The sequence below is a fragment of the Pleurodeles waltl genome, chromosome 5, assembly GCF_031143425.1.
Source record: "Pleurodeles waltl isolate 20211129_DDA chromosome 5, aPleWal1.hap1.20221129, whole genome shotgun sequence".
In the NCBI taxonomy this organism is placed as follows: domain Eukaryota; kingdom Metazoa; phylum Chordata; class Amphibia; order Caudata; family Salamandridae; genus Pleurodeles; species Pleurodeles waltl.
This window is the reverse complement of record NC_090444.1, coordinates 518,860,220-518,872,749: the sequence shown is the minus strand read 5'-3', so window position 1 is coordinate 518,872,749 and position 12,530 is coordinate 518,860,220. Positions and strand designations below refer to the sequence as shown.

The 12,530-nt window shown below is 47.8% G+C and overlaps 1 protein-coding gene across 3 annotated transcripts in view; it reads right to left on the bottom strand.

Moving 5' to 3' along the window:
• Positions 1–12,530, bottom strand: part of CFAP61 (cilia and flagella associated protein 61) — a 1,725,308-nt gene that overhangs the window by 707,361 nt on the left and 1,005,417 nt on the right. The gene's annotated exons all lie outside the window — the stretch shown is intronic.

Genomic DNA, 12,530 nt, shown 5'->3' with positions numbered 1-12,530 from the left:
ACGCTGCTCAACCGTAGGCATTGCCCAGTAAGGGGTGGAGAATTTTTGCATGTACTAGGATCTAGCCAGATACACTGTGGATTTTAAAAAAAATGCAATCGAAACAATATATTTTAACTCATACCGACACCTTGAGAGAACTCTTAACAGAGCTAAAACAAATAGAGGCTTTTAAATCTACAACTGTCTCGTAGTCTCTTCATTGCCTGATTGCCAAATAGAGTGTAAAAAGATGGGACTTAACGTTTGGTGGACATTCGGTCTGCCTGCAAATTTTCAGTAACAAAACATTATTATAAACTATATATCTGAAAGTATTAGTATTCCTATAAACACCATAATAGTGCATAATGGCCATAATTATTACACTGCCTAGACCATTTTTACTACACGAGAATAATTACGTATCTAAGAGACAACCAACCTCCTTTGCCTGCAAACATGCTTCCGCCGTCCTCCTCTAGCAGATATAACTAAGCATACACCTGCACTCTTAACTTAATAGAACATCATTTAAGTAAACCAAAATAGTACATAGGAAATACCCAAAGACATAAAGACTAACAAAGCATAGGTCTCATAGTAATGAACAAGTATTTGCAATGCAACAGGTCTCGCGTTTGCTCGTGTTAGAGTTATTAGCGTTGTAAACTCGTAACCGGACTTTTCTTGCCACAAACTAAAAATGAAAAGTAAAGCAGTTTCACATATGCGAATCGCTGGTCGCCATGAGCGTGAGACACAGAAAAGGAAACAAAAATTTGCTTGCAGTGAAACATATCGGCAAAAGTGCAATTATCCATGTTACTGGCAAAAGTGCAATTATCCATGTAGCAGGGTCGATGTCATGCAAATCGCTCGACTTCTGCCTATCGAGATCGCGCTGCGCAGGAAATGAAAAGATAAAGTAGTCCAGAAATCAGCTGAAAACACAGAGCCTCATATGTTTTCAGTAGTTTACCGGTGCACTCGAGGAGGGCTAAACACCGGAAAAGGCATGACATATGCATGCCATTCACAAATGGAATCAATCGATCTTTAAAAGGCAAGCTGATGAGCTAATGACGGGCATGACAGGGGTGTGGTTATAAGCCCACAGAGAGATTACAACATGGTCCAGAGCGCTTGTGCGCCCTCAACCCAAAAAGGTGTACTGCCTACTACCACTGTATGTATCTTTCTCACCAAAGTCTGCAGTTCAAGATTCAAAAAAATGCATGATTCGAGTTCAAAGTGGCACTTAAGTGCAAAAAAAAAAAGCAATCTGCAAGTGTAAATTTCCATCTCCCGGGGCTGATACTGTACAATGCATACTCCCCGAGCAGGCACTTTCTCTTTCTCCAGCCCGGGTGGAAGCAGTTAAAAAATTCTACTCACACCCGGGCGGGAGCAAAGAGAAAGTGCCTGCTCCTGCCAGTACCAAGTAAGGTGTTAGCTTGGGAGCTGGCTGGGGCCGTAGCGGACTTGGGGATCTGACAGCAGCTCTCAATGGTGGCAGCAGTGTGGTTATTCTGGGTGGGCACCCACCTATAAATTGAAAAATGGCCAGCTTCCAGAAGGGGAGCCAGCTGAGACAACGGGATCTAGGGGCTCCCCAGTGGCAACCAATAACCCATGCATGGTGGGTGCCCTGGGTCGGCGCCACGGCACACACCAATTTTTTTTTAAATGGCCTGCTTCCACAAGGGGAACCGTCAGGGACCCTGGGGTTCCTTCTGTGGCCCCCAACAGTAACATTGCTGTGGGTACCCCAAGAGGGTACAGGGGCACCCACTCAAGAAATAAAATGCTGGGTACCGAGCGGGGCCACAGGGGACTTGGGGCTTCCCCTCCCCTAAACAAAATCTATACTGTGGGTGTCCCGGGTGGGCACTGGGACATCAACAATAATATTAGGAAAAAAAAGTAAATATTAAATGAGCGTTAGAAACTACTCATTAATCAATCACTGCTCCTTGAAGAAGCGACCCATAATGCAATGCTAGGGCTATTTACATATTGTATTTTGCTTGGTAATGTTTCTAGAAGGGGCAGGGGAACCACCAAAGATTTCTTTATGTTATGAGTGTCCGCAGGGAGAGCAGCAGCTCCCAAGCACCATTTAAAAAAAACTCTAGGTCTCCTTTGGTATAATAAAGCTATTTAGTTTTTTCTTTTGGCCCTGGGTAATCCCTACGGGACCCCTGCCCAGAAAGGCTAGTGGGGCAGAAAATCCATACCCCGCACCTTTAAGAATATTTTTACAGAGTCCTGTAATGGCTGCCTGCAATATTTTCTTCTCATGGTACAGCCAACTGATCGGAGGGCTCATTCCCATGGAAGCAAGGAGGCCCAAGAAGAGGAAAAGGACAATTTAAAAAAAAAAAATGAGTTTGAAGGTCTCTTGTGAGAGTCCCTCAAACCCAACCATCCAGATATACAAATATTTTTTAAGCTTAATTTCTCAAAAACTACTGAATGGATTTACAACAAATCACAAACAAATCATGCTTTCTGGAACAAAATCTAGCTTTCTGTAGATTTTTTTTTATTAACAAACTTTGTTACGTATTGTTAGGTGTCTATTACCACACTCATGACATTAGAGCATACAGAGGGAGGTGGTAAAAACATTGTGGAATATATATTCCATAGCATTCAAAATAGTTATTACACCATATGAAAATCATTTGCGAATGAGTTATTAGCAGGTTTATAGGTTGCACTTACCGGGTCCGTACAATATATGAACGTGTTGATAATAACAAATGGAACAAAAGGAAAGAGAACATGGAACCCCTGATTAAACCCCAAGACCCCTCCTTCAACCCCCACACTGTCATTTCAACACTGCCGAAAAGATCTATGTAGCATATAAGTAGGAAACTCATGTGTAAGAAGCTCCTGTACATGTCTCTGTGAGGATAACACTACATCGGATTAAATTGTACTACAAATGAGCCTGCTAAGGTCAAGGACGTGCAGTGGAAAAATACCTTAGTCATCAGTTAGCCATGAGGCCATATACAGGTGAGAGTGTTCCCAAAAGACAGTGCAAACCTTGAACAGTAGTCTTCCTAAAAGGGGGGGAGGAGTGGGCGTGTGTGTGTTGAGGTACGAACGAGGTGTCGGCTATGCATTCTCTGCTTAGGATTTAAAAAACACATCACACCATAACATGACAATGGAGTGTTTAAACAGACCGCTGTATTCCTCTCTGTATAAGGCATAGCTCGCCACTGTGCCCTAACATATCACCTCCTCTCGCCACCAAGACACAGGGGGGCGCCTTGGAGGACTTCCACCACAAGGAGCTCCAAATCCACAGATTGCACCAAAATCTTAAAACTTTTAGGTTTAGGATATAGGCCTAATAAGCAGTGTTCAACACTTTCCCAGTGGGTAGCTCCTGTCAGTCAGGTCAGCACGGTTTGTATGTCTAACCAGTAAGGGGTCAACAAAGGGCATACCCACAACATATGTAGTAGATCCACAATCTCTGCCTGACATAGTGGACAGCTGGGGGAGATGGCAGGGAAAACTATAAAAAACTGCCTATGGATATACTAAGACAAAACATTCACAACACTTAGTCAAAATATATACACTCATTGGAGCACCCAGGATATACTAAGGCAGGATATCGGGTGGCATAATTTATCATTACTAGAACATATCTGCACCCACTGCAGGAAGGAATCAAGGGCCCTATGCTATCCACCTCGACCCAAGAAAAAGGGAAGCAAGGGGGCTCTCCTGGGACAATCGTGGCTATGTTTCTGACAGACTGGTCATTCCCCACAACACTTCCTGACCGGACCATAAATACCTGGCCAATAAAACATTTCCAATATGGCTTTTTCTGTTTTCTCAGGTCCAAAATAACCCCCTAATAAATGGTTGTAGGCCAAGAATAGGACCACAATAACCCCCTAATAAATGGCTATGGGCCAACAATACGCCTTTATCTCTAAATGGTATAGGGTTTAAGAAATTGTCTGGGATGTTGTTCCATCTTCTGGTACAATAAGCTATCTTGCATAAAAAAATGAGGACCCACCGTTTGGAGGTCCTCTTCTTCATTGGCTTTAATCCATGCCTCCCGGAAAAGGGGATTGTCTCTCTGAGCTGCTGGGAAATTCCTGTCCGAGTCCCAGATGTATTCACCCGTGTAGGCAGACAAGATCCTCTGCATCTCCTGCCTTTCTCTTCTCTTTTGCCTCTTAGTCTTACAGTCCTTAGTAAGGGGCCATTCATTATCTTCCACCTGATAAAAAGTAGTGCTTTCTCATCATGAATCCCCTCTCTCTCTTCAGGTCTCCTGAACCAGGGTCTCCAAATCGGGGTAATCAGTACCTATGATAAGTGGTTCCGGTAACTGGGATAGTAACCCTACCTGTAGGGGGAACTACAGTGTCTCCGTCATGTTGCAAATTTTCTTTATTATGGGGTAACATTTTTTTGTCTCCGTGAATGCACTGAATGTTCACGACCACTGGCTGCTCAGGGGGTCTCCAGGGATGAACTGTGGTCTGATAACGCTTTGACGGCAACCGGTGTTCGATAAAACCAGAATAGGCTCACCGTTTACCTTCATCATACAATGATATGGCAGACTAGAGCCAGAGTTTGCATAATACAGCAACCTTACCATTCAAATGCTTATGGGCTCCTCTTTTTGGGACAATAACAGGCTATGTGTTCCATAACCCCACAGTTAAAACAGTGTGGCCTGGGCTGCACAGGTCACGGACCCAATCCAAATGACAAGGGAACGATTTCTGTTTTCCTAGGACCAAGAGGCTTACTAGGTCTCCCTGGACCAGGATCAATGCCCAACTAACTGCTTTTTTTGTCACTCTCTTTGGAGTTCTTTTTTTTTTTTTTTTTTAATAACACATGTAGGAAAATGCTTCTCATGGCATGGTTACCCCCTAACATTTTGCCTTTTGTTGATGCTAGTTATGATCAAAAGTGTGCTGGGACCCTCCTAACCAGACCCCAGCACCAGTGTCCTTTCCCTAAACTGTACCTTTGTCTCCACAATTGGTACATCCCTGGCACACAGATATGTCCCTCGTAACTGGTACCCCTGGTACCAAGAGCCCTGCGGCCAGGGAAGTCCACTATACCACAGGTGAGGGCAAAGTAGCATGAGCACTATGCCCCAGCAGTGTCTAAGCAAATATGTACACATTGTAAGTGCAGTGTAGCCATAAAGAGTATATGGTCTGGGAGTTTGTCATACACAAACTCCACAGTTCCATAATGGCTACAATGAATACCGGGAAGTTTGGTATCAAACTTCTCGCACAATAAATCCACATTGATGCCAGTGTGGGATTTATTGAAAAATGCATACAGAGGGCATCTTAGAGATGCCCCCTGTAAACCAGTCCAATTCCTAGTGTTAGGCTGACCAGTTCCTGCCAGCCTGCCAGAAGCAGATGGGTTTCTGGCCACATGGGGTGAGTGCCTTTGTCACTATGTGGCCAGGAACAAAGCCTGCACTGGGTGGAGGTGCTTCACACCTCCCACTGCAGGAACTGTAACACCTGGCGGTGAGCCTCAAAGGCTCAAGACTGGTGTTACAGCACCCCAGGGCACTCCAGCTAGTTGAGATGCCCGCACCTCCGGACAGGGCCCCCACTTTTGGCGGTAAGTCCAGAGGAGATAGTGAGAAAAACAAGGAGGAGTCACCCACCAGTCAGGACAGCCCCTAATGTGTCCTGAGCTGAGGTGACCCCTGCCTTAAGAAATCTTCCATCTTGTTTTGGAGGATTCCCCCAATAGGATTAGGAATGTGCCCCCATTCCACAGGGAAGAGGCACAAAGTGGGTGTAGCCACCCTCCAGGACAGTAGCCATTGGCTCCTGCCCCCCAGACCTAAACACACCCCTAAATTGAGTATTTAAGGGTGACCCTGAACCCATGAAATCAGATTCCTGCAACCTGAAGAAAGAAGAAGGACTGCTAACCTGAAAGCCCCGCAGAGACAATGGAGACAACAACTGACTTGGCCTCAGGCCCACCGGCCTGTCTCCAGACTCAAAGAACCTGCACAGCGATGCATCCAGCGGGACCAGCGACCTCTGAGGACTCAGAGGACTGACCTGCACCTAAAGGAATAAGAAACTCCAGAGGACAGCGGTTCTGTCCAAACCTACAACAAAGAAACCATCTTTAAACCAGACTTCAGCCTCACTCTGGAAGCCTGAGTCTTCACACTTCGCATCCGACGCACCCGGCCCGTGTCCAGAGAAACCAACACCGCAGAGACCCCCAGGTGACTCCAACGACGTGGACACTCTGAGTCGACTTCCCTGCACCCCCGCAACAAAGCCTTCAGAAAGGATCCAGAGGCTCCCCCTGACTGCGACTGCCCGGTAACAAAGGAACCTGAAGCCTGGACAAAGCACTCCACCTGCAGCCCCCAGGACCGAGAGGAACCAACCACCAGTGCAGGAGTGACCAGCAGGCGGCCCTCATTCTAGCCCAGTCAGTGGCTGGCCCAAGGAGCACCCCTGTGCCCTGCCTGCATCGCCAGAGTGACCCCCTGGTCCCTCCATTGATTTCAATACAAAACCTGATGCCTTGTTCACACACACTGCACCCGGCCGCCCCTGTGCCGCTGAGGGTGTATTTTGTGTGGCTGTTTGGGATCCCCCCCCCCCCCCAGTGCTCTACAAAACCCCCTTCGTCTGCTCCCCGAAGACGCAGGTACTTACCTGCTAGCAGACTGGAACCGGAGCACCCCTGTACTCCATAGGCGCCTATGCTATTTGGGCCCTACTTTGACCTCTGCACCTGACCAGCCCTGTGTTGCTGGGTGTTTGGGGTTGCCTTGACCCCCCAACAGTGGGCTGCCTATGCCAAGGAGACTGAACTTGTAAGTGTTTTACTTACCTGAGAAACTAACCAATACTTACCTCTCCCAGGAACTGTTGATTTTTGCACTGTGTCCACTTTTAAAATAGCTTATTGCCATTTTAGCCAAAACTGTGTACATTACTGTTTTTAATTCAAAGTTCCATATTTACCTGTGTGAAGTACCTTACAATTTACCTACATTCTTGTGGTTCTAAAGTAAATTAAGAAAATAATATTTTTCTATATAAAAACCTATTGGCCTGGAGTTAAGTATGAGTGTGTGTTCTCATTTATTGCCTGTGTGTGTATAACAAATGCTTAACACTAAGCCTACTGCTCGACCACACTACCACAAAATAGAGCATTAGTATTATCTAATTTTGCCACTATCAGCCTCTAAGGGGAACCCTTGAATTCTCTGCACACTATCTCTCACTTTGAAATAGTATATACAGAGCCAACTTCCTACAACACATTTTATTGCTTTCATAGTTATCAACATAGCAATACAAAACACAAGCTCAATCCTCAGGAACACCAAATAATCATCAGGCAATACCAATAATCTGCAGAGAACATACATCACAGGAGTAAAGGCAGCTGTCACTGCCACTATACTGTAACAGTCAGTACAATTACAGTTGGGCACATCCATTAAAAGTCAGAATTTTTGACCCATACTCCCAAAATTCATTTGAATGTCTGTGGGACGCCCCTCGCTTTATACACCAGTATTATGAGAGCTGTACATGAGTCCATGTCTCAGATTCACTCTTGTAGGGATGGGGCCTGCTCGTCTCTCCAGTGTCTAGCGAGAGCCCTCTTGGTAACCATGTATGCTGTGGCACGGAGTGAGTGGGTGGCCCTGAGGGCCCCCCCCCAACAATTCCATTATTCCCAATAGCATGATTTTGGGGTCTGGTCCAAGTGGGACACCAACTACCTGTCTTAAGTGGATATTAACTGATGCCCAGTAAACCCCTGCGCCCCTGGACAAGTCCTGATTTTATGACAGACGATTTCCTGGGGGGAGCCACAGCATAGGCATGCATGGTAGCCTGTTTAGCCAAGCAACCAGAGGTGTTTCAGAGAGTAGTAAATTCTATGGAAATATTTAAATTGTATGAGGCATTATTGCACTGATACTGTCAGCGTCCTGAGGGCCATCACTGCCTCAACCCAGCCATCAAGGTCAACGAACCCAAAGTATTCCTCTCATCTGGGTCAGGTGCGCTCGTAACTAGAGACTTACAAAGCGGTGATCCCACACCCCTGTCCAGTGCATCGGCCACCAACCTGCATTTGAGTGGGTTAAATTCGGGAAGCATTGTGAGTTTATCTTTGTAGCGCTCTAAGGCGTGCCTTAGCTGCAGATAACAATAAAATTGGGAAGAATGGAGGCAGAACTCGTCCGCCAACTTCTGGAAGGTTTGCATATGACAGTCACTCCAAACATACCCCAAGATGGAGATGCCAGGGATGTCCCATAAACGAAATCCATCCAGATGTTTGTTTCTGCCAGCCACGTTCCATGCCACAGGGGGTAGCTCCGGTGAGTGTGCCGTGACATTGCTGATGCCGAAGTGCAGAGTGCCAACAACTGAGCAATACCTGAATAATCGTAGAGAGAAACGCGCAAAGGTCCCAGGCTATACTGCAAAGAGAACAGGCCGTGTGACTGCAGTAGCACAATTTCTAATCTGTGTGCCGGGTTCCCTCTGACTGCCCAGAACCAGTGGTATCAAGGGCTCTGTGACCAGGGAGGGTCCGCCTAAGGGTTGCAGCATGTATTGTGCCATCCTAAGGGACCCCTCACCACGCACTTGCACACTGCCATTGCAGATTGTGTATGCTGGTGTGGAGAAAAAAAGGTAAAGTCGACACGGCACCCCTTCTAGGGTGCCATGCCCACAAACCACTGCTAGGCATAGGTAAGTCACCCCTCAAGCGGGCCTTACAGCCCTAAGGCTGGTTACGCTATACCACAGGTGAGGGCATAGGTGCATGAGTAGGATGCCCCTACAGAGCATAACTCCATTCTTAGGCATTATAAGTGCAGTGTGGCCATATAAAGTACATGGGCTAGGAGTCTGTCATTCCGAACTCCACAGCTCCATGATGGCTTTCCTGAAGACTGGGAAGTTTGGTATCAAACTTCTCAGCACAATACACCCAACACTGATGCCAGTGTTGGATTTATTGTACAATGCACACATAGGGCATCGTAGTGGGGGGACCCCTGTATTTTAACCAACCCTTTAGTGTGAGGCTGACCAGTCTGTGCCAGCCTGCCACTAAAAGGCAGATTTCTAACCTCATGGGGTGACTGCCTATGTGCTCTCTAAAGCCAGAAACAAAGTCTGCTATGGGTGGAGGTGCTTCGCACCGCTTCCTGCAGGAACTGTAACTTGGCAGTGAGCTTCAAAGGCTCAGGTCTCCTGTTACAGTATCCCAGGGCACTCCAGCTAGTGGAGATGCCGGCCTCCTGGATAAAGCCCCATGTTTGGCGGCAACCCCACGGAAAATTAAGTAAAACAGAGAGGCGTGACTATTCCAGGTAGGAGCAACCCTAAGGTGTCCAGAGGTGACGTGACCATCTCCCTGCAGACTCCTCCATCTTGGTTTGGAGGACAGGGACCAATAGGGTTAGGAGTGTGCCCCCCCCACCCAATAGGGAGTGGGCACAGGAAGGGTGTAGCCACCCTCAGGAACAGTAGCCATTGGCTACTGCCCTCTAACCCCTGTAATACCCCTAAATCTAGTAATTAGGGACACCTGTGAACCTAGCTCACCAGATTCCTAGAGACCTCGAGATAAGAAGAAAGTAGGACTGCTAAGCCTAACCTCCAGCAGTGAAGACTTCAGACGATAACTGACTTTGCCCCAGCCCTACCGGCCTGTTTGCATCTTCAAGGACTATGCTACCAAAAGGCAACGCATCCAGCCGGACCAGCAACCTCTCCAAACCCCCAGAGGACTGCCTGCCCACCAGAGGACCAAGAACTCCCAAGGACAGTGTCCCTGTCCAGAAGAAACCCTCCAAAAGGACTCCAAAACTGCAGTGGATCCACGAGTCCTGCCCACTCTGCCTCTGATGCTCACGGCCCATGTCCAGGTGGCCCACTGGTACAGAGCATGTCCCCAGATGATATTGACCTTGTGTCCACCCTGGGTTGACCCCCTCCTGACCAACACGACACCTGCAGCCTAAACCCGGAGGACCTCCATCACCGCAAGAGAATCGGTCAAAGATTCCCGGCACCTAAAAGTACCCCTGCACCTGCAGCCCCCTGGCCCTGGGGAATCAGATGACTGGTCCAGCAAAGAACAGCAGCCGGCCCTCTTCTCTGTCCAGCCTGGGTTTCCTGGAACTGACCCCCTGAACTCAGCCTGCAGCATCTTTGTGACCCCTGGGGTCGCCCGATTGAAAGCACTGGGAGCCCGAAGCTGTGCTTGGACCCAGCCGCCCTCTCCCCCGTCGCTCACCTAAACACCCCAGGTCTACCCTCTGAATTCGGGGGTACTTACCTGCTAGCAGATCTGTTTACGAGTGACCCCACTCTCCAGAGGATCCCTTTTTAAATCTAACACCAACAAACGTTTTGCACCACCCTCTGATAAGCCTAACTGCTCGACCACACTACCACAAAGGAGAGCATTAGTATTATCTATTTTAGCCTCTGTCAAGCCTCTGAGGAACCCCCTGGGACTCTGTACACATTATATCTAGTTTTGATATTGTATATACAGACCTAGGTTCCTACAACTCACCTCCCCTGCGCTCCCTTTCCAAGCTCCACCTTTCTCCCAGGATCACCACTACCTCACCAGTCTGTCCTGGAGTGATTAGCCAAGGCTGTGGGAAGGGTCCCGAATACTAGTGGCCTCATGGGTTGTCCAGGGTGGCCCATCCCAGCCCAGGCCACAGTCAGCCCCAGGGACCCTTGCAGGGCAATGCAAATTTGGGGATCTTTGTAGAGTATGTCCTTTTGACAGCCCAGACACTGACCACGGGGTTTTACTGCGGCTTATTCTCCAGTCGGGTGAGGGGGACCTGCTCCATTTTTCTCTTTGGGAAAAGTTAGCAGTCAACAGTCTAGTGCCTCTCCACCACCCTGCGCTGAGTTACATGACTCTCTCTGAACAATTGTCCTGGCACAAGTGCTGGATGCCAGCAATCAGGTACAGAATGAGTTGTGAACAGAGCCCCTGTCTTAAGCAGCACTGGAGATACCCTGCTCCAACTTTATTTTGTCTTTCACTCTTTCCTATAGTGGAAGGGGAGGTAAAAAAAGTGGAGGAACCCTCAGTTTTCCAGGCTGCCTCCCCTCTTAATTGCTTCCTCACCAGGTGTGCCTCGGGCCATGCGGCTTCCGAAAAAAGTGAAGCTTCCTCCCTCCGCCTCCCTCCTGAGATACTGCAAGGCCAAGGTACAGCACTACCACTGGTCCCGGGGCAGGAGAAACCAATGCGCCGTACACCGGTTGCCTCCAGATGTAGGCCTGACACTGACCCTCGTTGCTCTGGCCAAGATGCTACTCTACAATATCGCAGGCTCTAGCTATTGTCCTGAGGGGAAGGAGGGGTGTCACTCTGATGGATCTAGGCAGATACATTTGGCTCAGGCTCAGAGCACTCAGATTATGCAGCCGCCATCTTGGCTGCTGGCCCCACCTTCCCTCTTTGGAGTTCTGGAGCGTGGTTGTAGGCGCTGGGTATTTCTACTGCATTGTCCAAAGATACATGGCTGTGCTATCTCACCTATTTTTGTACTAGCGGATGTAAAGATGCTAAAAACTGTTCTAAGTATATCTTTTCCAGGATATTGTCTTTGGTTTGCGCCATCAATCAGTCATATCTTTTACCCTGTAGTACAGGGCTCTAGGGGTTTCATGGATCTCCTTCCGTAATTTGTCTCAGACGAATCAAGTAGGTCAGAGTGCACCCTGGCCTTTCTAGGATGCTCTTTTTAATGTCCACAAAGGGGGAGGTTCCTCTGGGATTATCTGGCTGATAGGCAGTCTGCAGATCCCCGGGCGCAGAGGCCCAAGATATTGGCCCCATCTGTTTTCGGGCCAAGCAGTTGCCTGAGCCAAGCGTTCAAAGTTATTAAAGAAGACGTCAGGGCTTCTACCCCCATATATTTTTGTAACACTATAGAAGGGAAGGCAGTGTGGCCCTGTTGCTGGCGCAACACATCTGCCAGTTTACCAATAGCTGCATCCTGTGACTGTGCAACCTTATCAAGTTGTTTGGCCAGACTAGTCATGACCTTTTGAAAAGGATCTCTGTCTTCAGTGATAGTAGATAGAAACTTTTCCATAATCTTCTCCAAACATTGTTGTACTTCCGCCATTCTGGATACGATAGCCTCCATTTCCTCTGATCCCACTTCTGACACCACTTGTGGGGGGAAGGGAGTCAGGTGGAAATACAGCTTTGGAGGCTTGGTTGTTTTATGAATGTTGATATTTATTCATAACTTGTATAAAAAGAACAGAGCACTTTCAACCCCAAAGGGACACTTCCAGTTTCATGCGATGCCCTTTGAATTGAAAAAGACATCTGCTACCTTCCAAAGGTTGGTTAACAGGGTCCTAGCTGGTAAAGAGTGGGCACGGTTCCGTGGTGTAATTGGGACACCTGATAGGTGGAGGCAAGGTACAGCCTCTCCAGGCCAA